Source organism: Tursiops truncatus, chromosome X (assembly GCF_011762595.2).
Source record: "Tursiops truncatus isolate mTurTru1 chromosome X, mTurTru1.mat.Y, whole genome shotgun sequence".
NCBI lineage: Eukaryota > Metazoa > Chordata > Mammalia > Artiodactyla > Delphinidae > Tursiops > Tursiops truncatus.
In genome coordinates this window covers 65,137,094-65,164,630 of record NC_047055.1, presented here as the reverse complement: position 1 = coordinate 65,164,630, position 27,537 = coordinate 65,137,094, and the positions used below count along the sequence as shown (strand labels likewise).

The 27,537-nt window shown below is 39.9% G+C and overlaps 1 pseudogene; it reads right to left on the bottom strand.

Moving 5' to 3' along the window:
* Nucleotides 1-14,075: 14,075 nt before the first annotated feature.
* LOC101330081 (ubiquitin-conjugating enzyme E2 variant 1 pseudogene) lies at nt 14,076-27,324 on the bottom strand (annotated as a pseudogene).
* Between the last annotated feature and the right edge of the window lie 213 nt (nt 27,325-27,537).

Sequence of the window (27,537 nt, the reverse complement as noted above, 5' to 3'; positions counted from 1 at the left end):
TAAAAAAAACGAAACACGTGGAGGCTAAATAATACATTACTTAATAACGAAGTTATCACTGAAAAAATCAAAGAGGAAATCAAAAAATACCTAGAAAGAAATGACAATGGGGACACGACGACCCAAAACCTATGGGATGCAGCAAAAGCAGTTCTACAAGGGAAGTTTATAGCAATACAATCCTACCTTAAGAAACAGGAAACATCTCGAAGAAAACAACCTAACCTTGCACCTAAAGCAATTAGAGAAAGAAGAACAAAAAAACCCCAAAGTTAGCAGAAGGAAAGAAATCATAAAGATCAGATCAGAAATAAATGAAAAAGATATTAAGGAAATGATAGCAAAGGTCAATAAAACTAAAAGCTGCTTCTTTGAGAAGATAAACAAAATAGATAAACCATTAGCCAGACTCATCAAGAAAAAAAGGGAGAAGACTCAAATCAATAGAATTTGAAATGAAAAAGGAGAAGTAACAACTGACACTGCAGAAATACAAAAGATCATGAGAGATTACTACAAGCAACTCTGTGCCAATAAAATGGACAACCTGGAAGAAATAGACAAATTCTTAGAAATGCACAACCTGCCAAGACTGAATCAGGAAGAAATAGAAAATATGAACAGACCAATCACAAGCACTGAAATTGAAACTGTGATTAAAAACCTTCCAACAAACAAAACCCAGGACCAGATGGCTTCACAGGCGAATTCTATCAAAAATTTAGAGAAGGGCTAGCACCTATCCTTTTCAAAATCTTCCAAAATATAGGCAAGGGCAGAACACTCCCAAACCCATTTTAAGAGTCCACCATCACCCTGATACCAAAACCAGAGAAGGCTGTCACAAAGAAAGAAATCTACAGGCCAATATCACTGGTAAACATAGATGCAAAAATCCTCAACAAAATACTAGCAAAAGAAGCGACAGCACATTAAAAGGATCATACACCATGATCAAGTGGGGTTTATTCCAGGAATGCAAGGATTCTTCAATATACGCAAATCAATCAGTGTGATACACCATATTAGAAAACTGAAGGAGAAAAACCGTATGGTCATCTCAATAGATGCAGAGAAAGCTTCTGACAAAATTCAACACCCATTTATGATAAAAACCCTACAGAAATTAGGCATAGAGGGAACTTTCCTCAGCATAATAAAGGCCATATATGACGAACCCACAGCCAACATGGTTCTCAATGGTGAAATACTGAAAGCATTTCCAGTAAGATCAGGAGCAAGGCAAGGTTGCCTACTCTCACCACTCTTGTTCAACATAGTTTTGGAAATTTTAGCCACAGCAATCAGAGAAGAAAAGGAAATAAAAGGAATCCAAATCAGAAAAGAAGTAAAGCTATCACTGTTTGCAGATGACATGACACTATATATAGAGAATCCTAAAGATGCCTCCAGAAAACTGTGCTAGCTAATCAATGAATTTGGTAAAGTAGCAGGATACAAAAATAATGCACAGAAATCTCTGGCATTCCTATACACTAATGATGGAAAATCTGAAAGTGAAATCGAGAAAACACTCCCATTTACCATGGCAACAAAAGGAATAAATATCTAAGAATAAACCAACCTAAGGAGACAAAAGACCTGTATGCAGAAAATTATAAGACATTGATGAAAGTAATTAAACATGATACAAAGAGATGGAGAGATATACCATGTTCCTTGGAATGGAAGAATCAACATTGTGAAAATGACTCTACTGCCCAAAGCAATGTACAGATTCAATGCAATCCCTATCAAACTACTACTGGCATTTTTCACAGAACTAGACCAAAAAAATTCACAATGTGTATGGAAACACAAAAGACCCCGAATAGCCAAAGCAATCTTGAGAAAGAAAAACGGAGCTGGAGGAATCAGGCTCCCTGACTTCAGACTATACTACAAAGCTACAGTAATCAAGACAGTATGGCACTGGCCCCAAAACAGAAATATAGATCAATGGAACAGTATAGAAAGCCCAGAGATAAACCCAAGCACATATGGTCACCTTATCTTTGATAAAGGAGGCAGGAATGTACAGTGGAGAAAGGACAGCCTCTTCAAAAAGTGGTGCTGGGAAAACTGGATAGGTACATTTAAAAGTATGAGATTAGATCACTCCCTAACACCATACACAAAAATAAGCTCCAAATGGATTAAAGACCTAAATGTAAGGCCAGAAACTATCAAACTCTTAGAGGAAAACATAGGCAGAACACTCTATGACATAAATCACAGCAGGATCCTTTTTGACCCACCTCCTAGTGAAATGGATATAAAAAACAATAAACAAATGGGACCTAATGAAACTTCAAAGCTTTTGCACAGCAAAGGAAACCATAAACAAAACCAAAAGACAACCCTTAGAATGGGAGAAAATATTTGCAAATGAAGCAACTGACAAAAGATTAGTCGCCAAAATTTACAATCAGCTCAATAACAACAAAACAAACAACCCATTCCAAAAATGGGCAGAAGACCTAAATAGACATTTCTCCAAAGAAGATATACAGACTACTATGAAAAACGTGAAAGAATGCTCAAGATCATTAATCATTAGAGAAATGCAAATCAAAACTACAATGAGATATCATCTCATGCCAGTCAGAATGGCCATCATCAAAAAAATCTAGAAACAATAAATGCTGGAGAGGGTGTGGAGAAAAGGGAACACTCTTGCACTGCCGGTGGGAATGTGCATTGGTACAGCAACTATGGAGAACAGTATGGAGGTTCCTTGAAAAACTATAAATAGAACTACCATATGACCCAGCAATCCCACTGCTGGGCATATACCCTGAGAAAACCATAATTCAAAAAGTGTCATGTACCAAAATGTTCATTGCAGGTCTATTTACCATAGCTAGGAGATGGAAACTACTTAAGTGTCCGTCATTTGATGAATGGATAAAGAAGATGTGGCACATATATACAATGGAATATTACTCAGCCATAAAAGGAAACAAAATTGAGCTATTTGTAGTGAGGTGAATGGACCTAGAGTCTGTCATACAGAGTGAAGTAAGTCGGAAAGAGAAAGACAAATACCGTATGCTAACATATATATATGGAATTTAAGAAAAAAATGTCATGAAGAACCTAAGCGTAAGACAGGAATAAAGACACAGACCTAGTAGAGAATGGACTTGAGGATATAGGGAGGGGGAAGGGTGAGCTGTGCCAAAGTGAGACAGTGGCATGGACATATATATACTACCAAACGTAAAATAGATAACTAGTGGGAAGCAGCCGCATAGCACAGGGATATCAGCTCCGTGCTTTGTGACCACCTAGAGGGGTGGGATATGGAGGGTGGGAGGGAAGGAGACACAAGAGGGAAGATATAGAGGAACATATGTATAACTGATTCACTTTGTTATAAAGGAGAATCTAACACCACTGTAAAGCAATTATACTCCAATAAAGATGTAAAAAAAAAAAAAAAGAAGTGCAGCAATGGACACATGCTCATGGAAATAACTGATCTTATGTTCCCCACCATTCTGAACAGTTGGCCTGATAGATTGGTGAAATGGCCTTTCAAAGACTCAGTAAGAGCACCAGCTAAGTGGAAATACCTTGTAGAGTTGAGGCATGTTTCTCCAGAAGGCTATATATGCTCTGAATTATTGTCCAATATATGGTGCTGTTTCTCTGATAGGCAGAATTTCCAGTTCTAGGAATCAAGGGATGGAAATGGGAGCAGCACCATTTACTTTTACCCTTAATGACACATTATCAAAAAAATTTATTTCTGTCCCATGACTTGCTCTGTTGGCTTAGAAGTCTTTGTTCCAGAGAGATGAATACTTCCACCTTGAGGCACAACAATGATTCCATTGAACTAGATGTTAAGATTGCCATCCAACTACCTTGGGCTCCTCATGGCTTCTGAATCAACAGGCAAAAATGGAGTTACAATTTTGGCTGAGGTGATTAGTCTTGACTTACCAAAGGGTAATTGAACTACTATTCCATGATGGAGGTAATAAAGAGTATGTCTTGAATAAAGTAGATCCCTTAGGAAATATCTTATTATTGCCATGCCCTGTGATTAAGCTCAGTGGAAAACTACAACTCAATCCAGAAAAGACTACTAATGGCCCAGTGCCTTCAGGAATGAAGGTTTGGGTCACCCTGCTATGCAAAGAGCCGTGACCAGCTGAGGTGCTTGCTGAAGGAAAATTGAATGCAGAATGGGTGGTGGAAGAAGAGAGATAAAATACCAGCTATGATCAGATAACCAATTATAGAAAAGAAGATGTAATTGTCATGATAATTTCCTTCTTTCATTGTTATAAATACATCTGTGTATATATACATATATTAAGCAAGTATCTTTATTTTCTTTCCCTCTTATTCCAATATTCCATAACATAAGATATATTAACTTTATATCATGGTATTTATGTATTGTTAATTTTACACAATAATATTTAAGTTACATGATATCAGGAGAAGAGTAAACATCACTCAAGGGGAAGGGATTAGTGCATTTAAGTTGTTAACATAATGGTAGTTTCATGTTAGGCAAAATTATGTCCCTGTTATTGTCTTTATTTGGATATTAGATTTGGTTTAAGGAGATCATGTGTGTGCCAAGTTGATAAGGGATGGACTTGTGATAGTTAATTTTATATATCAACTTAACTGAGCAAAGGGATGCCCAGATAGCTGGTAAAACATTATTTCTAGGTGTGTTTGTGAGAGGTTTTCTGGAAGAGATTATCATTTGAATCAATAGACTGAGTAAAGCAGATCACTGTCACCAGTGTGGGTAGGCATCATCCCATCTATTGAGGGCCTGAATAGAATAAAATATGAAGAGTAAATTTGCTCTCTTTTTGTTGGAACTAGGACATCCATGTTATCCTGCCCTTGGACATCAGCTCCTGTTGGAGCTTAAATTGTAGCTCCTGTTTCTTGGGCCTTTGGACTTGGACTGGGACTTAACCATTGGCCTCCTGATTCTCAGGCCTTTGGACTTAGACTGAATTACACCACTGGCTTTCTTCATTCCTCCACTTGGAGATGGCAGATCATGGGACTTCTTGACCTTCATAATCATATGAACCAATTTCTATAATAAATCACCTCTTATATAAATATCTCTATGTGAAGCCTGTGTGTGAGCACCGGGCACTATCCAAACCTCCCTTCCGGGGAGACTGTGCAGACCACAACTGCCAGGGTCCCGGGATCCAGGGACAACTTCCCCGGGAGAATGCATGGTGCACCTCAGGCTGGTGCAATATCCCACTGGCCTCTGCCACCGCAGGCTTGCCCCGCATCCGCACCCCTTCCTCCCCCTGGATTGAGTGAGCCAGAGTCCCTGAAGCAGCTGCTCCTTTAACCCCGTCCTCTCTGAGCGAAGAACAGACGCCCTCCAGCGACCTACACACAGAGGCGGGGACAAATCCAAAGCTGAGCCCCGGGAGCTGTGCGAACAAAGAAGAGAAAGGGAAATCTCTCCAAGCAGCCTCAGAAGAAGAGGATTAAATCTCCACAATCAACTTGATGTACCCTGCATCTGTGGAATACATGAATAGACAATGAATCATCCCCAATTGTGGAGGTGGACTTTGAGAGCAAGATTTATTATTTTTCCCCCTTTCCTCTTTTTGTGAGTGTGTATGTGTAAGCTTCTGTGTGAGATTTTGTATTTATAGCTTTGCTTTCACCATTTCTCTTGGGTTCTATCTGTCCTTTTTTTTTTTCTTTAAAAATTCTTTTTTGTTAATAATTATTTTTTATTTTAATAAGTTTATTTTATCTTACTTTATTTTATCTTCTTTCTTTTCTTCCTTCCTTCCCTCCGCCCTCCCTCCATCCCTCCCCACCCCCTCGCTCCCTCCCACTCTCCTTTCTTTCTTTCTTTCTTTCTTTCATTCTTTCTTTCTACTTTTTCTCCCTTTTATTCTGAGCCTTGTGGATGAAAGGCTCTTGGTGCTGCAGCCAGGAGTTAGTGCTGTGCCTCTGAGGTGGGAGAGCCAACTTCAGGACACTGGTCCACAAGAGAGCTCCCAGATCCACATAATATAAAACAGTGAAAATCTAGCAGAGATCTCCATCTCAACACCAGCACCCAGCTTCACTCAACAAGATACAGTACTGGATACCCTATGCCAAACAATTAGCAAGACAGGAACACAAACCCACACATTAGCAGACAGGCTGCCTAAAATCATAATAAGTCCACAGACATAACAAAACACACCACCAGACATGGACCTGCCCACCAGAAAGACAAGATCCAGCCTCCTCCACCAGAACACAGGCACTAGTGCCCTCCACCAGGAAGCATACACAACCCACTGAACCAACTTTAGCCACTGGCGACAGACACCAAAAACAACGGGAACTACAAACCGGCAGCCTGCAAAAAGGAGACCCCAAACACAGTAAGATAAGCAAAATGAGAAGACAGAAAAACACACAGCAGATGAAGGAGCAAGATAAAAACCCACCAGACCTAACAAATGAAGAGGAAATGGGCAGTCTACCTGAAAAAGAATTCAGAATAATGATAGTAAAAATGATCCAAAATCTTGGAAATAGAATAGAGAAAATGCAAGAAACATTTAACAAGGACCTAGAAGAATGAAAGATGAAACAAGCAACGATGAACAACACAATAAATGAAATGAAGAATACTATAGATGGGATCAATAGCAGAATAACTGAAGCAGAAGAACGAATAAGTGGCCTGGAAGATAAAATAGAGGAAATAACTACTGCAGAGCAGAATATAGAAAAAAGAATGAAAAGAACTGAGGACAGTCTCAGAGACCTCTGGGACAACATTAAACGCACCAACATTCGAATTATAGGGGTTCCAGAAGAAGAAGAGAAAAATAAAGGGACTGAGAAAATATTTGAAGAGATCATAGTTGAAAACTTCCCTAATATGGGAAAGGAAATAGTTTATCAGGTCCAGGAAGCACAGAGAGTGCCATACAGGAAAAATGCAAGGAGAAACACGCCAAGACACATAATAATCCAACTGTTAAAAATTAAATACAAAGAAAACATATTAAAAGCAGCAAGGGAAAAACAAGAAATAACACACAAGGGAATCCCCATAAGGTGAACAGCTGATCTTTCAGAAGAAACTCTGCAAGCCAGAAGAGACTGGCAGGACATATTTAAAGTGATGAAGGAGAGAAACTTACAACCAAGATCACTCTACCCAGCAAGGATCTCATTCATATTTGATGGGGAAATTAAAAACTTAACAGACAAGCAAAAGCTGAGAGAGTTCAGCACCAGCAAACCAGCTTTACAACAAATGCTAAAGGAACTTCTCTAGGTAAGAAACACAGAGAAGTAAAAGACCTACAATAACAAACCCAAAACAATTAAGAAAATGGGAATAGGAACAAACATATTGATAATTACCTTAAATGTAAATGGATTAAATGCTCCCACCAAAATATACAGACTGGCTGAAGGGATACAAAAACAAGACCCATATATATGCTCTAAACAAGAGATCTACTTCAGACCTAGCGACACATATAGACTGAAAGTAAAGGGATGGAAAAAGATATTCCATGCAAATGGAAACCAAGAGAAAGCTGGAGTAGCAATTCTCATATAAGGCAAAATAGACTTTAAAGACTATTAGAAAAGACAAAGAAGGGCACTACATAATGATCAAGGGATCAATCCAAGAAGAAGATATAACAATTGTAAAGATTTGTACACCTCAATAGGAGCACCTCAATACATAAGGCAAATACTAACAACCATAAAAGGGGAAATCAACAGTAAAATATTCATAGTAGGGGACTTTAACACCCCACTTTCACCCATGGACAGATCATCCAAAATGAAAATAAATAAAGAAACACAAGTTTTAAATGATACATTAAACAAGATGGACTTAATTGATATTTATAGGACATTCCATCCAAAAACAACAGAACACACATTTTTCTCAAGTGTTCATGGAACATTCTCCAGGATAGATCATATCTTGGGTCACAAATCAAGCCTTGGTAAATTTAAGAAAATTGAAATTGGATCAAATATCTTTTCCAACCACAGCGCTATGAGACTAGGTATCAATTACAGGAAAAGATCTGTAAAAAATACAAACACACGGAGGCTAAACAATACACTACTTAATAGCGAAGTGATCACTGAAGAAATCAAAGAGGAAATCAAAAAATACTTAGAAACAAATGACAATAGAGACACGATGACCCAAAACCTATGAGATGCAGCAAAAGCAGTTCTAAGAGAGAAGTTTAGCAATACAATCCTACCTTAAGAAACAGGAAACATCTCGAAGAAACCTCCTAACCTTGCACCTAAAGCAATTAGAGAAAGAAGAACAAAAACCCCCAAAGTTAGCAGAAGGAAAGAAATCATAAAAATCAGATCCGAAATAAATGAAAAAGAAATGAAGGAAATGATAGCAAAGATCAATAAAACTAAAAGCTATCTCTGAGAAGATAAACAAAATTGATAAACCATTAGCCAGACTCATCAAGAAAAATGGGGAGAATACTGAAATCAATAGAATTAGAAATGAAAAATGAGAAGTAACGACTGACACTGCAGAAATACAAAAGATCATGAGCGATGACTACAAGCAACTCTATGCCTATAACATGACCAACCTGGAAGAAATGGACACATTGTTAGAAATGCACAACCTGCCAAGACTGAATCGGAAGAAATAGAAAATATGAACAAGCACTGAAATTGAATCACAAGCACTGAAATTGAAACTGTGATTAAAAATCTTCCAACAAACAAAAGCCCAGGAGCAGATGGCTTCACAGGCGAATTCTATCAAACATTTAGAGAAGAACTAACACCTATCCTTCTCAAACTCTTCCAAATATAGCAGAGGGAGGAACACTCCCAAATTCATTCTACAAGGCCACCATCACCCTGATACCAAACAAGACAAGGATGTGACAAGGAAAGAAAACTACAGGCCAATATCACTGATGAACACAGATGCAAAAATCCTCAACAAAATACTAGCAAACAGAATCGAACAGCACATTAAAAGGATCATACACCATGATCCACTAGGGTTTATTCCAGGGATGCAAGGAATCTTCAGTATATGCAAATCAATCAATGTGATATACCATATTAACAAATTGAAGGAGGAAAACCATATGATCATCTCAATAGATGCAGAGAAAGCTTTCGACAAAATGCAACACCCATTTATGATAAAAAGTCTCCAGAAAGTAGGCATAGAGGGAACTTTCCTCAACATAATAAAGGACATATATGACAAACCCACAGCCAACATGGTCCTCAATGGTGAAAAACTGAAAGCATTTCCACTAAGATCAGGAACAAGACAAGGTTGTCCAGTTTCACCACTCTTATTCAACATAGTTTTGGAAGTTTTAACCACAGCAATCAGAGAAGATAAGGAAATAAAAGCAATCCAAATCGGAAAAGAAGAAGTAAAGCTGTCACTGTTTGCAGATGACATGATATTATACACAGAGAATCCTAAAGATGCTACCAGAAAACTAGTAGAGTTAATCAATGAATTTGGTAAAGTAGCAGGATACAAAAATAATGCACAGAAATCTCTGGCATTCCTATACAATAATGATGAAAAACCTGAAAGTGAAATCAACAAAAAACTCCCATTTACCACTGCAACAAAAAGAATAAAATATCTAGGAATAAACCTACCTAAGGAGACAAAAGACCTGTATGCAGAAAAGTGTAAGACACTGATGAAAGAAATTAAAGATGATACAAATAGGTGGAGGAATATACCATGTTCTTGTATTGGAAGAATCAACATTGTTGAAATGACTCTACTACCCAAAGCAATCTACAGATTCAATGCAATCCCTATCAAACTACCACTGGCATTTTTCATAGAACTAGAACAAAAAATTTCACAATTTGTATGGAAACGCAAAAGACACCGAATAGCCAAAGCAATCTTGAGAAAGAAAAACGGAGCTGGAGGAATCAGGCTTCCTGACTTCAGACTATACTACAAAGCTACAGTAATCAAGACAGTATGGTACTGGCCCCAAAACAGAAATATAGATCAATGGAACAGGATAGAAAGCCCAGAGATAAACCCACGCACATATGGTCATCTTATCTTTGATAAAGGAGGCAGGAATGTACAGTGGAGAAAGGACAACCTCTTCAATAAGTGATGCTGGGAAAACTGGACAGCTACATGTAAAAGTATGAGATTAGATCACTCCATAACACCATACACAAAAGTAAGCTCAAAATGGATTAGAGACCTAGATGTAAGGCCAGAAACTATCAAACTCTTAGAGGAAAACATAGGCAGAACACTCTATGACATAAATCACAGCAGGATCCTTTTTGACCCACCTCCTAGAGAAATGAAAATAAAAAACAATAAACAAATGTGACCTAATGAAACTTCAAAGCTTTTGCACAGCAAAGGAAACCATAAACAAGATGAAAAGACAACCCTCAGAATGGGAGAAAATATTTGCAAATGAAGCAATTGACAAAGGATTAATCTTCAAAGTTTACCAGCAACTCATGCAGCTCAATAACAAAAAAACAAACAACCCAATCCAAACATGGGCAGAAGACCTAAATAGACATTTCTCCAAAGAAGATATACAGACTGCCACAAACACGTGAAAGAATGCTCAACATCATTAATCATTAGAGAAATGCAAATCAAAGCTACAATGAGATATCATCTCACACCAGTCTGAATGGCCATCATCAATAAATCTAGAAACAATAAATGCTGGAGAGGGTATGCAGAAAAGGGAACACTCTTGCATGGCTGGTGGGTATGTGAATTGGTACAGCCACTATGGAGAACAGTATGTAAGTTCCTTAAAAAACTACAAATTGATCTACCATATGACCCAGCAATCCCAGTACTGGGCATATACCCTGAGAAAACCATAATTCAAAAAGAGTCATGTACCAAAATGTTCATTGCAGCTCTATTTACAATAGCCCGGAGATGGAAACAACCTAAGTGTCCATCATTGGATGAATGGATAAAGAAGATGTGGCACATATATATAATGGAATATTACCCAGCTATAAGAAGAAACGAAATTGAGCTATTTGTGGTGAGATGGATGGACCTAGAGTCTGTCATACAGAGTGAAGTATGTCAGAAAGAGAAAAGAAATACTGTATGCTAACACATATATATGGAATTTAAGAAAAAAAATGTATTGAAGAACCTAGGGGTAAGATAGGAATAAAGACAAAGACCTACTAGAGAATGGACTTAAGGATATGGGTAGGGGGACGGGTAAGCTGTGATAATGTGGGACAGTGGTATGGACATATATACACTACCAAACGTTAAACAGATAGCCAGTGGGAAGCAGCTGCATAGCACAAGGAGACCAGCTCAGTGCTTTGTGACCACCTAGAGGGGTGGGATATGGAGGGTGCGAGGGAGGAAATTGCTAGAGGGAAGAGATATGGGAGCATATGTGTATGTACAACTGGTTCACTTTGTTATAAAGCAGAAACTAACACACCATTAAAGCAATTATACCCCAGTAAAGATGTTAAAAAAAAGTCACAAATGTGTGGGGGTCTTACAATGACTGTCTCCCCCAGGAGTTTTTAACTCTCAAATTTGTCCACAGTGAGCCGCAAGCAATTCATTAAGTATATTTCTGGTTTCTCTACCCCAGCACTGCTTCCCATGGAGGTTTATGATTATGATTTTCTGTATTGGTGAATTGTGATTCTCTGTATCTGCCTGTCTTTCTTTCCAATTTTAGTGTCAGCAGTTCTCCCACTCCTCACTTCTCTGATGAATCTAAGAAGAGTTTTTAATTTTTCAGTTTTCAGCTTTTTACCTGTTGTTAGGACAGAATAATGACTTCCAAGCTCCTTACCTTCTGGACTAGAAAGGGGAAGTCCTGGATCTCATACGTGGAATCTAAAGAATAAAACAGAGGGATCTGCGAAGATAATGGAGAAGAAAGAACCTGAGCTCACCTCCTCCCATGAGCACACCAAAGTCACAACTATCCTCAGGATTACCATTGATGAGAAAGACTGGATGCTACTAGAAAATATCTATAACTAAAGACATAAAGAAGGGGCCTTCCCTGGTGGCGCTGTGGTTGAGAATCTGCCTGCTAATGCAGGGGACACGGGTTTGAGCCCTGGTCTGGGAGGATCCCACATGCCACGGAGCAACTAGGCCCGTGAGCCACAACTACTGAGCCTGCGCGTCTGGAGCCTGTGCTCTGCAACAAGAGAGGCCGCGATAGTGAGAGGCCCGCACACCGCGATGAAGAGTGGCCCCCACTTGCCACAACTAGAGAAAGCCCATGCACAGAAACGAAGACCCAACAGAGCAAAAAATAAAAAATAAATAAATTAAAAAAAAAGGAAGAGAGAGAGGTTGAGGTATCTATCAAAAAAAAAAAAAAAAAAAAGAAAAGAAAAGACATAAAGAAGGGACTACAATGACAGGTAGGAGTAGTGGATTCATGATATAATCAAGTCCCATACCCCTGGGAGGGTGACCCACAAACTGGAGAATAATGATATTGCAGAGATTCTTCAACAGGTGTGAGAGTTCTGAGCCCTACTTAGAGCTCCCCAGCCTTCGGGTCCTGCACCAGGAAGATGAGCCCCTAGAGCATTTGGCTTTGAACTCCAGTGGGGTTTAATTTTAGGAATCCCAAAGGACTGGGGGAAATAGACTTTACTCTTAAAGGGCGCACACAAAATCTCATGTTCACCAGGACCAAGGGCAAAAGCAGTGATTTTATAGGAGCCTGGACCAGACCTACCTGCTGTTCTTGGAGAGTCTTCCAGAGAGGTAGGGGGCAGATGTGTCTCACTCTGGGAACATAGATACTGGCAGCAGCCATATTTGGGAGCTTTCCATCACATGTACAATAGTGCCAGCAGGTGCCATCATGGGATCCTCACTCTAGCTCATTATCACAAAGACCTGGCCCCACCCAACAGCCTATAAGCACCAGTGCTGGGATGCCTCAGGCCAAACAACTAACTGGGCAAGGACAAAAGCCCCACCCATCAGCAGATAGGCTGCTTAAAGAATTCCTGAGGCCGCAGGTGACCCTAGACACATCTCTTCCCACCAGAGGGCCAAGACCAAGCTTCACCCACCAATGGGCAGGCACAGGAATCCTGCACTACCCTCTAGACTAGCCTCACCCACTAGGGAGCAGACACCAGATGCAAGAAAACCACAAATCTGTAGCCTGTGGACCCAGATCACCCACAGCTGTCCAGACTCTACCCTGGGACCAGCTAGGCCCTGGCTCTGCAAACTAGCAGGCCAACACAAGTTTGAGGACACCCTGGGCCCCATGTCCAACTGTGTCAGGAACTGGCCTCACCCCACCAGTGATCTGACACCAGCTCTGAGATCCCTGAGCCCTGCAGGCACACTCTAGGAAATGGCTCTTCCTGCTGATTGTTACACTTGACAGGATGCTTTGTTATAGCACATGCTATGTATTTCAAATGGACAAAAAAATGGTATTATCTACATTATTTTAAGATAAATTGCCTTTGAATGAGAGCTTCCTTTCCAGTACTTTGAGGTCTACAAAGCGTATCTATAAAAAATCACCATTGTGGAAAATAGAGACTGAGTGGGGGACTACCCTGGCGGTCCAGTGGTTAAGACTTTGCCTTCCAATGCAGGGGGTGAGGGTTCAATCCCTGGTCAGGGAGCTAAGAGCCCACATACCTCACAGCCAAAAAACCAGAACATAAAACAGAAGCAGTATTGTTACAAATTCAATAAAGACTTTAAAAATAGTCCATATAAAAAAAAATCTTAAAAAAAGACTGAGGCGGGGCTTCCCTGGTGGCACAGTGGTTGGGAGTTCGTCCGCCTGCCGATGCGGGGGACGCGGGTTCGTGCCCCGGTCCAGGAGGATCCAGCATGCCACGGAGCGGCTGGGCCTGTGGGCCATGGCCGCTGGGCCTGCACGTCCGGAGACTGTGCTCCGCTGCGGGGGAGGCCACAGCAGTGAGGGGCCCGCGTACCGCAAAAAAAAAAAAAGAAAAAAAAAAAGACTGAGGGAGAGAGGCTGTGGTTTTCTTTTTGATTAGTTGCTATAACACTGTCCTTCAGGTGGCTGAGGAATTATCATATTTTCTTTAGACATCATTAAACTCTTAGACATCAATAAAGCTCTTGCAAGACAACTTTTATGCTATAGGAATTCTGCCATTTTGCTAGCACCAACATGGCTCTTCAGCTCACAACTCCATTACAACTATTAACTACATTCATACTATTTTTGTTATAAATCTTCCAAAGTGGTGTGATTCTGAGTATTTAGGTCCACATTCTGTTTTAAGGCTCTATATCCATTTTTCATAAAGAGTTACTATCCCTTTCTATCTTGTGTCATGTTTTCATCATTTTCTAGACTCCAGCTAACTGTGCAATCTCCTCCTCCTTTCTGGCTTTCTTCATGTTCTAACAGTCAGAAATTTCAGGAGACTTTTACTCCTCTGGAGTGAAATTGCCTGGGTTCAAGCCCTCTTTACCACTCACATTGCTGTGTGACTTCAGGTGAGAGACTTGAATCTTTCCTGGCCTCAGTTTTTCCATCTGAAAAAGAGGAGGAAAATATCAACTTCATAGGGTTTCTGTGAAGATTAAATTCTTTGCTAAACTTTAGCACAGGGAGGAAGAGAGGACACTAGAAGAGGCAGTGTTTACCAGGCCATTATATCCAGCTTTTAATCCTCACAACTTCTCAGTGCAGCAACTCCTAGTAATGTCCTCTTTATAGAGATAAAAACCCTTGAAACTCTAAGCTAATGGGTGGAGGAGTGCATACTAAAACACAAGCCTCTTATCTGTGATGCTCACAAATGTCTGCTACTCGCAGAGATTCCTCAGTTCTTGGAGGGATTTCTTACAAGCAAAATTGACAAAGTGAATTCCTGTACATTGAGTCCTTTGGCCTGGACTCCCAAGTTTTTTTCTTGCTACTTCATAAGGATACTCATAAGTATAACAAGCTTTTGGTTTCCTTCAGATGCATAGCAGTGAAGAACACAATGACTAATAGTATAATTTGGGACCATTGCCATGATTCATGCTAAAGTATACGTAGTTTTTTTTTTTTTTTTTTTTTTTTTTTGCGTTACGCAGGCCTCTCACTGTTGTGGTCTCTCCCGCTGCGGAGCACAGCCTCCGGACGCGCAGGCTCAGTGGCCATGGCTCACGAGCCCAGCCGCTCCGCGGCATATGGGATCTTCCCGGGCCAAGGCACGAACCCGTGTCCCCTGCATCGGCAGGCAGACTCTCAACCACTGCGCCACCAGGGAAGCCCAAGTATACGTAGTTTTACCCACCATTTGCATCAGTACAAATCCAACACATTTAAAATGGCAAATGACATCTTAGTATTATTATGAAAATAACGTGGACCCTATGGACTCCCTGAATATGCCTTAAGTACCCCCAGGGGTTCACAGAACACACTTTGAGAACCACTGACTAAGCAGCCACCTAAAGACATGCATGAATTTCAACTATATTCCACAAGATGGTGCTATAGTAATGCACATCAGTAATTGAATGTTGGGTCAAGACTGATTTTAAAAATTTGGTTGGTTTCAGAAACCAATGTAGCTAAAATGTATATATTAAGAAAGTTGCCTTAAGTGGGCTCTTGGAGTACCAGGTCTATCTTATTATCTGAGCCCTCACCTCCAGCACATAACCTTGTTCCCTGAATACTGCTTTGCACATAGTTACATTCCATATAAACCCTTTCCTCAGGGGCACATTAACACCTCCTGTTAATTTGGATGGTCATATGTTGCAATCATGGACTCTCGAAACCTTATCAAATTTAATGCTTTTTCGTTAAGAATATTTTACCTCCTTCCAAATAACCTTCCACCTTTGTTCTTACAAACCATACACCCTGGAATTACATGTAACTTTCCTGGAGGTGAGATCTTTAAGTTCTGTGGTTCTAAAGCTGTATTTTCAGTGGGGGAGGAGCACAAATCCTTTTGTGACTTTGACAAAAGCTGTGGACCTTCCTCCCTGAAAAAAATGTACATATATGTACATGAAACTTTGCATACAATTTCAAAGAGCTTAGATATGCCCTGAAGCCACGACTCATGTTAAGAACTGCTTTAGTGGTAGAAACTCTTGCCAAGCCCCATCTAACTCTTTCAGTTTAGGTAAAAAAGAAGTTTGTATTACACAAAAGTAGATCTGGAGTCTATATGTCCTCTTATTGTTTTGCTATTATTAAGAACTTTGTATGCTATAGTGTTTTCATCCTTTAAAAATCCCATGCTTCTAGTTGATAAAGAGAAAAATTTAATATGCCCACCAGGATTTTGATATGGCTTTTTGACAAGGGGTCATTACTCTCCATGTTAAGGATTATGTCCTATCTTTTTCATATACACCACTAGCCAAGAACATTTTGCCAAACTTTATTTTTGTATTCTATATTACAAAGCAATAGGATCCATTTTATTTTTTAAATGTAAAATTATAATATTTAATATGACATTTGTTATCAAATTATCGGCAACCTACACTACCCTCAGGGCCTTTGACACTTTCTGAGAGGCTTACTGTCTGAAATTTCTCCTTTAAACATTTATTCATTCAATTCTTGAAGACTTTTCTTTGGAATTCCCTATTAAATGGTGAATTACCCAAGGAAAAGTACATGTTAAGCTGGTGGTTTAAGGTACATTCTGTGGATTCTTGGGTCTCATAAAAATGATCTAGAAAGCCTAAAAAGGTTTTGCTTTTTTAAAAAAATTCTTTATTGGAGTATAATTGTTTTACAATGGTGTGTTAGTTTCTGCATTATAACAAAGTGAATCAGCTATACATATACATATATCCCCATATCGACTCCCTCTTGCATCTCCCGCCAACCCTCCCTATCCCATCCCTCTAGGTGGTCACAGGGCACCGAGCTGATCTCCCTGTGCTATGTGGCTGCTTCCTACTAGCTATTTTATTGTTTTTTTTTGCGGTACGCGGGTCTCTCACCGTTGTGGCCTCTCCCAATGCGGAGCACAGGCTCCGAACGCGCAGGCCCAGCAGCCATGGCCCATGGGCCCAGCCGCTCCGTGGAACGCGGGATCCTCCCGGACCGGGGCATGAACCCGTGTCCCCTGCATCGGCAGGCGGACCCTCAACCACTGCGCCACCAAGGAAGCCCCCCACTAACTATTTTACATTTGTAGTATGTATTAGTCCATGACACTCTCTCACTTCGTCCCAGCTTCCCTTTCCCCCTCCCTGTGTCCTCAAGTCCATTCTCTACACCTGCCTCTTTATTCCAGTCTTGCCCCTAGGTTCTTCATAACCATTTTTTTTTAGATTCCATATATATGTGTTAGCATACGGTATTTGTTTTTCTCTTTCTGACTTATCTCACTCTGTATGACAGACTCTAGGTCCATCCACCTCACTACAAATAACTCAATTTTGTTTCTTTTTATGGATGAGTAATATTCCATTGTATATATGTGTCACATCTTCTTTATCCATTCATCTGTTGATGGACACTTAGGTTGCTTCCATGTCCTAGCTATTGTAAATAGAGCTGTAATGACCATTTTGGTGCATGACACTTTTTGAATTATGGTTTTCTCAGGGTATATGCCCAGTAGTGGGATTGCTGGGTGGTATGGTAGTTCTATTTCTAATTTTTTAAGGAACCTCCATACTGTTCGCCATAGTGGCTGTACCAATTTACATTCCCACTAACAGTGCAAGAGGGTTCCCTTTTCTCCACACCCTCTCCAGCATTTATTGTTTGTAGATTTTTTGATGATGGCCATTCTTATTGGTGTGAGGTGACACCTCATTGCAGTTTTAACTTGCATTTGTCTAAGGATTAGTGATGTGGAGCATCCGTTCATGTGTTTGTGAGCAATCTGTATATCTTCTTTGGAAAAATGTCTATATAGGTCTTCTGCCCATTTCTGGATTGGGTTGTTTGTTTTTTTGATATTGAGCTGCATGAGCTGCTTATAAATTTTGGAGATTACTCATTTGTCTCTTGCTTCATTTGCAAATATTTTCTCCCATTCTGAGGGCTGTCTTTTTGTCTTGTTTATGGTTTCCTTTGCTGTGCAAAAGATTTTAATTTTCATTAGGTCCTGTTTCTTTATTTTTGTTTTTATTTCCATTTTCTAGGATGTGGATCAAAAAGGATCTTGCTGTGATTTATGTCATAGAGAGTTCTGCCTATGTTTTCCTCTAAGAGTTTTATACTGTCTGGCCTTACATTTAGGTCTTTAATCCATTTTGAGTTTTTTTTTGTGTATGGTGTTGGGGAGTGTTCTACTTTCATTCTTTTACATGTAGCTATCCAGTTTTCCCAGCACCACTTATTGAAGAGGCTGTCTTTTCTCCATTGTATATTCTTGCCTCCTTTATCAAAGATAAGATGACCATATATGTGTGGGTTTATCTCTTGGTTTTCTGTTCTGTTCCATTGATCTATAGTTCTGTTTTTGTGCCAGTACCATACTGTCTTGATTACTGTAGCTTTGGAGTATAGTCTGAAGTCAGGGAGCCTGATTCCTCCAGCTCCGTTTTTCTTTCTCAAGATTATTTTGGTTATTAGGAGTCTTTTGTTTTTCCATGAAAATTGTGATATTTTTTGCCCTAGCTCTGTGAAAAATTCCATTGGTAGTTTGATAGGGATTGCATTGAATCTCTAGATTTCTTTGAGAAGTATAGTCATTTTCTCAATGTTGATTCTTCCAATCCAAGAACATGGTATAGCTCTCCATCACTTTGTATCATCCTAAAATTCCTTCATCACTGTCTTATTGTTTTCTGCATACAGGTCTTTGGTCTCCTTAGGTAGATTTATTCCCAGGTATTTTATTCTTTTTGTTGAAATGGTAAATGGGAGTGTTTCATTAATTTCTCTTTCAGATATTTCATCTTTAGTGTATAAGAATGCAAGACATTTCTGTGCATTCATTTTGTATCCTGCTACTTTACCAAATTCACTGAATAGCTCTAGTAGTTTTCTGGTAGAATCTTTAGGATGTATAGCATCATGGCATCTGCAAACAGTGACAGTTTTACTTCTTGTTTTCATATTTGGATTGTTTTTATTTCTTTTTCTTCTCTGATTTCTGTGGCTGAACCTTCCACAATTATGTTGATTAATAGTGGTGAGAGTTGGCAACCTTGTCTTGTTTCTGGTCTTAGTGGATATGGTTTCAGTTTTTCACCATTCAGAACAATGTTGGCTGTGGGTTTGTCATATATGGCCTTTATTATGTTGACGAAAATTCCCTCTATGCCTACTTTTCTGGAGGGCTTTTTGAATAAATGGGTGTTGAATATTGTCAAAATCTTTTTCTGCATCTATTGAGAAGATCATATGCTTTTCTCCTTCAATTTTTTAATATGGTTTTATCACATTGATTTGTGTGTAGTGAAGATTCCTTGCATTCATGGGATAAACCCCATGTGATCATGGTGTGTGATCATTTTAATGTGCTGTTGGATTTGGTTTGCTAGTATTTTGTTGAGGATTTTAACATCTATGTTCATCAGTGATATTGGCCTGTAGTTTTCTTTCTTTGTGACATCTTTGTCTGGTTTTGGTATCAGGGTGATGGTGGCCTCTTAGAATGAGTTTGGGAGTGTTCCTCCCTCTGATACATGTTGGAAGAGTTTGAGAAAGATAGGTGTTAGCTCTTCTCTAAATGTTTGATAGAATTCGCCTGTGAAGCCATCTGGTCTTGGGCTTTTGTTTCTTGGAAGATTTTAATCACAGTTTCAATTTCAGTGCTTGTGATTCGTCTGTTCATATTTTCCATTTCTCCCTGGTTTAGTCTCTGAAGGTTTTGCTTTTCTAATAATTTGCCCATTTCTTCCATGTTGTCCATTTTATTGGCCTGTATGTGCTTGTAGTAATGTCTCATGATCCTTAGTATTTCTGCAGTGTCAGTTGTTACTTCCTTTTCATTTCTAATTCTATTTATTTGAGTCTTCTCCCTTTTGTTTTTTTTTTTTTTTGATGAGTCTGGCTAATGGTTTATCAATTTTGTTTATCTTCTCAAAGAGCCAGCTTTTAGTTTTATTGATCTTTGCTATCCTTTCCTTCATTTCTTTTTCATTTAGTTATGATCTGATCTTTATGATTTCTTTCCTTCTGCTAACTTTGGGGTTTTTTTGTTCTTTCTCTAACTGTTTTTGATGTAAGGGTAGGTTGTTTATTTGAGATGTTTCTTGTTTCTTGAGGTAGGATTGTATTGCTGTAAACTTCCCCTTAGAACTGCTTTTGCTGCATCCCATATGTTTTGGCTGATTGCGTTTTCATTGTCATTTGGTCCTAGGTATTTTTTGATTTCCTCTTTGATATTCAGTGATTTCTTGGTTATTTAGTAGCATATTGTTTAGGTTCCATGTGTTTGTATTTTTTACAGATTTTTCTTGCAATTGATATCTAGTCTCACAGTGCTGTGGTTGGAAAAGGTACTTGATATGATTTCAATTTTCTTATATTGATGAGGCTTTATTTGTGGACCAAGATATTATCTCTCCTGGAGAATGTTCCATGAGCACTTGAGAAAAATATGTATTCTGTTGTTTTTGGATGGAATGTCCTATAAATATCAATTAAGTCCATCTTATTTAATGTATCATTTAAAGCTTGTGTTTCCTTATTTATTTTCATTTTGGATGATCTTTCCATTTGTGAAAATGGGATGTTGAAGTCCCCTACTATGATTGTGTTACTGTTGATTTCCCTTTTATCACTGTTAGAATTTTTCTTATGTATTGAGGTGCTTCTGTGTTGTGTGCATAAATCTTTACAATTGTTATATCTTCTTCTTGGTTTGATCCCTTGATCATTATTTAGTGTCCTTCTTTGTCTCTTGTGATAGTCTTTATTTTAAAGTTTAGTTTATCTGATATGAGTATTGCTACTCCAGCCCTCTTTTGATTTCTTTGGCATTGAATATCTTTTTCCATCCCTTCACTCTCTGTCTGTGTGTGTCCCTAGGTTTGAAGTGAGTCTCATCTAGACAGCATATATATGCATCTTGTTTTTGTGTCCATTCAGCCAGTCTATGTCATTTGGTGGGAGCATTTAATCGATTTACATTTAAGGTAATTATCAATATACATGTTCCTATTCCCATTTTCTTAATTGTTTTGAGCTCATTATTATAGGTATTTTCCTTCTCTTGTGTTTCTTGCCTATAGAAGTTCCTTTAGCATTTGTTGTAAAGCTGGTTTTGTGGTGCTGAATTCTCTTAGCTTTTGGTTGTCTGTAAAGGTTTTAATTTCTCCATTGAACGTGAATGACATCTTTGCTGGGTAGAGTAATCTTGGTTGTAGGTTTTTCCCTTTCATCACTTTAAATATGTCCTGCCACTCCCTTCTGGCTTGCAGAGGTTTTGCTGGAAGGTCAGCTGTTACCGTTATGGGGATTCCCTGTGTGTTATTTGTTGTTTTTCCCTTGCTGCTTTTAATATTTTTTCTTTGTATTTAATTTTTGATAGTTTGATTAATATGTGTCTTGGCGTGTTTCTCCTTGGAATTTTCCTGTATAGACTCTCTGCACTTCCTGTGCTTGATTGACTATTTCCTTTTCTATATTAGGGAAGTTTTCAACTATAATCTCTTCAAACATTTTCTCAGTCCTTTTCTTTTTCTCTTCCTCTTCTGGGTCCCCTATAATTCGAATGTTGGTGCGTTTAATGTTGTCCCAGAGGTCTCTGAGACTGTCCTCAATTCTTTTCATTCTTTTCTCTTTATTCTGCACTGTGGTAGTTGTTTCCACTATTTTATCTTCCAGATCACTTATTCGTTCTTCTGCCTCAGTTATTCTGCTATTGATTCTTTCTAGAGAATTTTTAATTCATTTACTGTGTTTTTCATCATAGATTGTTTCCTCTTTAGTTCTTCTAGGTCCTTGTTAAATGTTCCTTGTGTTTTCTCCATTCTATTTCCAAGATTTTGTATCAACTTAACTATCATTACTCTGAATTATTTTTCAGGTAGACTGCCTGTTTCCTTCTCATTTGTTTGGTCTGGTGGGTTTTTACCTCGCTCCTTCATCTGGTGAGTAATTCTTTGTCTTCTCATTTTGCTTAACTTACTGTGTTTGGGGTTTCCTTTTCACAGGCTGCATATTTGTTATTCCTGTTGTTTTTAGTGTCTGCCGCCAGTAGGTAATGTTGGTTCAGTGGGTTTTGTAGGCTTCCTGGTTGAAGGGACTGGTGCCTGTGCTCTGGTGGATGAAGCTGGATCTTGTCTTTCTGTTGGGCAGGAATGCATCCAGTGGTGCGTTTTGGGGTGTCTGTGGCCTTATTATGATTTTAGGCAGCCTCTCTGCTAATGGGTGGTGTTTTGTTCCTGTCTTACTAGTTGTTTGGAATGGGCTGTACAGCACTGGAGCTTGCTGGTCATTGAGTGGAGCTGGGTCTTAGCATTGAAATGGAGATTTCTGGGAGAGCTCTTGCCGATTGATATTACATGGGACCAGGAAGTCTCTTGTGGTCCAGTGTCTTGAACTCAGCCCTCCCACCTCAGAGGCTCAGTCCTCTCACCCGTCTGGGGAACCAAGACCCTGTCAACCACATGGCTGCAGCATCAGTTGGCATTATTGTTGCTTTCTTTCTCTCTCAACAACTGAGCATGATAACATAGAGCCTCTTTCTTCTGAATCAGCAGAAGCTGAAGGATAGCTGGTGGGAGCAGGAGGAGCCACAGACACAGTTGATGTTTGATTCCAGTGAAGTCAAAACAGTGCAAACCCCCCTTCTCTTTTTTTTTGCGGTACGTGGGCCTCTCACTGCCGTGGCCTCTCCCGTTGCGGAGCACAGGCTCCGGATGCACAGGCTCAGCGGCCATGGCTCACGGGCCCAGCCACTCCGTGGCATGTGGGATCCTCCCAGACCGGGGCACGAACCCGTGTCCCCTGCATCGGCAGGCAGACTCCCAACCACTGCGCCACCAGGGAAGCCCGCAAACCCCCCTTCTCTTGCACCCTGCACCAACTTTCTCAGCACACAATCTGCCACGTCACCACCTAAAAAGGTTTTGTTTGCAGTTTTAAAAATTTGTAAGTTTTGAATGAACAAAAACCTCAAATACAGGTGTTATGTATCAAATTTAACATATTGGAGTACAGTAATGCCTTAACTTTTGATTAACTTTGTAATATGAATTAATTAAAGATTTGCATCTATAGATTAGATTTATATTAGTAAAATGCCACTCTTTTTGTATTCTTATTGGAAGGGTTCAGCATACAATTTGTTTGGTAATACAATTCTTCTGAGAATAATTGCCATAAGCTATTAGTTACACTACTCCTACATATTTCTCTCTACACCTAATTGTGCCCTTCATACTTTTCCATCCAGTCCACTATCCCATCCTTCCTCTCATCAAACCCCTTCATGCTTTCTTAAATATATGTTTTACCAGGCACTCATTTACTCCCTTATATCATGTCTGATAGAGGCTCCAAAAGCCCCCTTTTTACTCACTGCTTTCAGTAATCTGATTTCCCCCAGACCCCAGCCATTTTTGCCTTCTTCTCTCAACAGTGCTGCTTTCTGAGGCTGTTTCTATGTACCACCTTTCTGACAGCTGGGGACTAATTTTAACTAGGGAGCGAGTAGTCTTTCTGGAAGGGGATGAGGGCAGAGGCAGTTCTGACTACAACTTGGTAAACAGGGCTGAATCTAACCAGATGCTACCAACCAAACATGCTGCTGCCTAAAGTTTACTCAGAGGTGAGTAACAGCTTGAGGACCTGACAGTGTAATCCAGAGGAAGGAATATTGCAATGATTGTAATTCCTTCAGTCTTTTTTCCCCCAGAATTTTTTTTTCAACCCCTAACTATACATACAACTTTGGGCAAGTCACTTTCCTATCTGAGTTTCCTCATCATGGTGTACAGAACTTAAAAAGTTGGAGTCAAGTAGCCTGGAGTCAAATAGCCTAGAGTCAAATTAGCCTGATTGCATGATCTTGAGGTCTAACACCCTATGTTTAGGTGCTAAAAACAGAAAGAAAGGCCCAGGGCTACTGGGAATGAAGAAAGGCCCTGGGGTTGAGAGTAGATCAGTTCCAGGAGAAGGAGAGAAACCTTGGATAGGTTTCACTAGGTGCTATGTGATGAGATGACAATAGATATAGAGGAGTAGAGGCCTGGGGAAGGTGATGGACTAGGGCACACTGGAACAAAAACCAAACTTTTCTTGTTTTGCAGTGTTGCTCTGCCCTAAATTACTATCGTCCAAACCCTTGCAGTGTGTCACCAGATGTCTCATTGCTGTCTCCCCTGCATTCTACCACTCAGCTTTGTAATTCCTTTTGCACGTGACCTTAAGACTAAATTTCCTAAAGTGCAACTTCATTCATGCCACTTCCGTCTTTAAAAATATCAGCCAGTGATTTCCCATGGCCTACAGAATAAAATAGAAACTATTCTTGCTTTTGAGGTCATTATTCATCTGTCCTCAACTAGTTTCCAAGTCTTATTCACTTCTCCCCTGCAGGTACTCAATGCACACGTCACTCTGGATTCCTTTTTCTTCCAACATGTAATGTCTATACTCACCTTAGTTGACAATCTTATCCATACTTTATGGTCTATTTCAAATGATCCTGTGTCTCTCAACTCTTCACTTCCTCTTTGGAGTGCTCTGCTGGTACCTTTCATAGGCAATTCCCACATTTTGTCTTGTGTGTGATTGCTTTTTGTATTAAATTTCCCTTTCTTAGGTGTAAGTTCCCGGAGGGTAGAGACTCCACGTCATTTCATCTGTATCGGTTTCTTCTATCTAAACCCTACAATTGTGCCTGGTATATTTCTGTGTGCATTGAGATTCAATAAATATTGAAATAAATGTAATACTTAAAAAATCTGCTTTCTCCAAACTCAGTTCTTTTTGTTCTGTTTTCTAAGTAATTGAAAAGGATTTTGAGCTATAAGACTTTTAGGGAACCATTCTGGTAGGGCATTTGTGTAGTAGTTCTAGTACTAGTTTCCAGCTTTAACCTGATGTTCATCCCTACTGAAGCCAGCAAGTCTCTTAATATACTGGGGGCAGCTAAGAAAAAGTTTGTGACTGACTATTGAGTTACAACAATGTCTATTGAGATCAGAATGAGGACAATATCTATTATGATATAGTTTCAAAGGTTTCATATATTGCCCCTTTTTATTTCCTACTCTAGGATTCTAGAACCTCCACAAAGCAAACCTGACTATCTCAAACTGCCAGGGTTCTAGGGTTTCTGTCCATGTTACACTGTTCCTCCCACCAATTTCCCAAGGAAAACCTAGTACACATTATCCCTAAACTTCCACTTCAGAGCAGGTTAAACAACATTTCCTTGGAAACAGTTGATAGTATTTCCAACAAATGGAGAGGTGAAAATTGCATCTGTGGCCACTGTTAGGTACAATTATCTACTTAATGCAGAATTCTGCTATGTATTCTGGGGCCCAAGGGACTGTGGAGTAAGACAAATTAAATGAAAGTACTTAGATTTGAGTATTTGGATTGGAACTTAACAATTTTTAGTCCTGTGAGAGGCAGGGATTTTTGTACATGAGACAACTGAAATAAAATTGGAGAGACGCTGGGAGCAATTGGTTCAAGATGGTGGAGTAGAAGGACGTGCACTCACTCCCTCTTGCAAGAGGACTGGAATCACAGCTAGCTACTGAAGAATCATTGACAGGAGGACACCGGAACTCACGAAAAAAGATACCCCACAACCAAAGACAAAGGAGAAGCTGCAATGAGACGGTAAGAGGGGTTCAATCACAATAAAATCAAATTCCGTAACCACTGGGCGGATGATGCACAAACTGGAGAACAATTACAGCACAGAAGTCCACCCACTGGAGTGAAGGTCCTTAGCCCCACATCAGGCTTCCCAACCTGGGGGTCTGGCAACGGGAGGAGGAATTCCCAGAGAATTAGACTTTGAAGGCTAGTGGGATTTGATTGCAAGACATCAACAGGACTGGGGGAAACAGAGACTCCATTCTTGGAGGGCACACACAAAGTAGTGGGTGCATGAGACCCAGAGGGAAGGAGCAGTGACCACATAGGAGATGATCTCCTGCTGAGGCATGGGGTGGATGTGGCTTACTGCAAGGACAAGGACACAGGCAGCAGAAGCTCTGGGAAGTGCTCCTTTGCATAAGTCCTCCTGGAGTCCACCATTAGCCCCACCAAAAAGCTTGTAGCCTCCAGTGCTGGGATGCCTCAGGCCACAAAGCCAACAAGGAGGGAACTCAACCCCACTTATCAGAAGACAAGAAGATTAAAGTTTTATTGAGCTCTTCCCACCAGAACAACACCAGCCCTACCCACCACCAGTCCCTTTCATCAGGAAGCTTGCATAAGCCTCTGAGATAACTTTATCCACTAGAGGGCAGACAGAAGAAGCAAGAACTACAATCCTGCAGCCTGTGGAACAAAAACCACATTCACAGAAAGATAGACAAAGTGAAAAGGCAGAGAACTTTGTACCAGATGAAGGAACAAGATAAAATCCAAGAAAAACAACTAAATAAAGTGTATATAGGCAACCTTCTAGAAAAAGAATTCAGAATAATGATAGTGAAGATGATCCAGGACCTCAGAAAAAGAATGGAGGCAAAGATTGAGAAGATGCAAGAAATGTTTAACAAAGACCTAGAAGAATTAAAGAACAAACACCTAGAAGAATTAAAGAACTGACAAACAGAGGTGAACAATACAATAACTGAAATGAAAAACACACTAGAAGGAATCAATAGCAGAATAACTGAAGCAAAAGAATGGGTAAGTGACCTGGAAGACAGAAAGGTGGAATTCACTGCCACAGAACAGAATAAAGAAAAAAGAATGAAAAGAAATGAAGACAGCCTAAGAGACATCTGTGACAACATTAAACACACCCACATTCACATTATAGGGGTCCGAGAAGGAGAAGAGAGAGAGAAAGGACCCAAGAAGGTATTTGAAGAGATTACAGTCAAAAACGTCCCTAAGGTCTCCCAAGATAGGGGGTTGGCCAATCTGGGGCGTCCAAACCATCCAGAGAAGCTGGCAGGGAAGAAGCAACTCTTAGCACTTTTCGCTTCTGCAATCCTTTCCCCAGGACCACAAATCCCAGATGTCACTGTGGCCGCCCCCACCCCATTATTACCCTCCGAGGCTGGTAGTCTGGGTCGCCTGGGCCAGGAGTGCCCTCTAGCAGCAGACGAGAGCATCAGTACACAGACGCCAACAGCTCGGGAGCCTGGGAAACTGTGGCTGCACAGGCTGAGTGGACGGAGAGGACAGACATGGCGGTACTGCGAGGTCCATTCTGTCAGCAGGTGGTTAATTTTTAGATGAAACAAACACTCACTAATTTAGATGCGACAAAAATCACCACGTTTGGAGGAGCAACAAGATGGTGGAAGAATAAGACATGGAGATCACCTTCCTCCTCACAAATACATCAGAAATACATTTACATGTGGAACAACTCCTGCAGAACACCTACTGAATGCTGGCA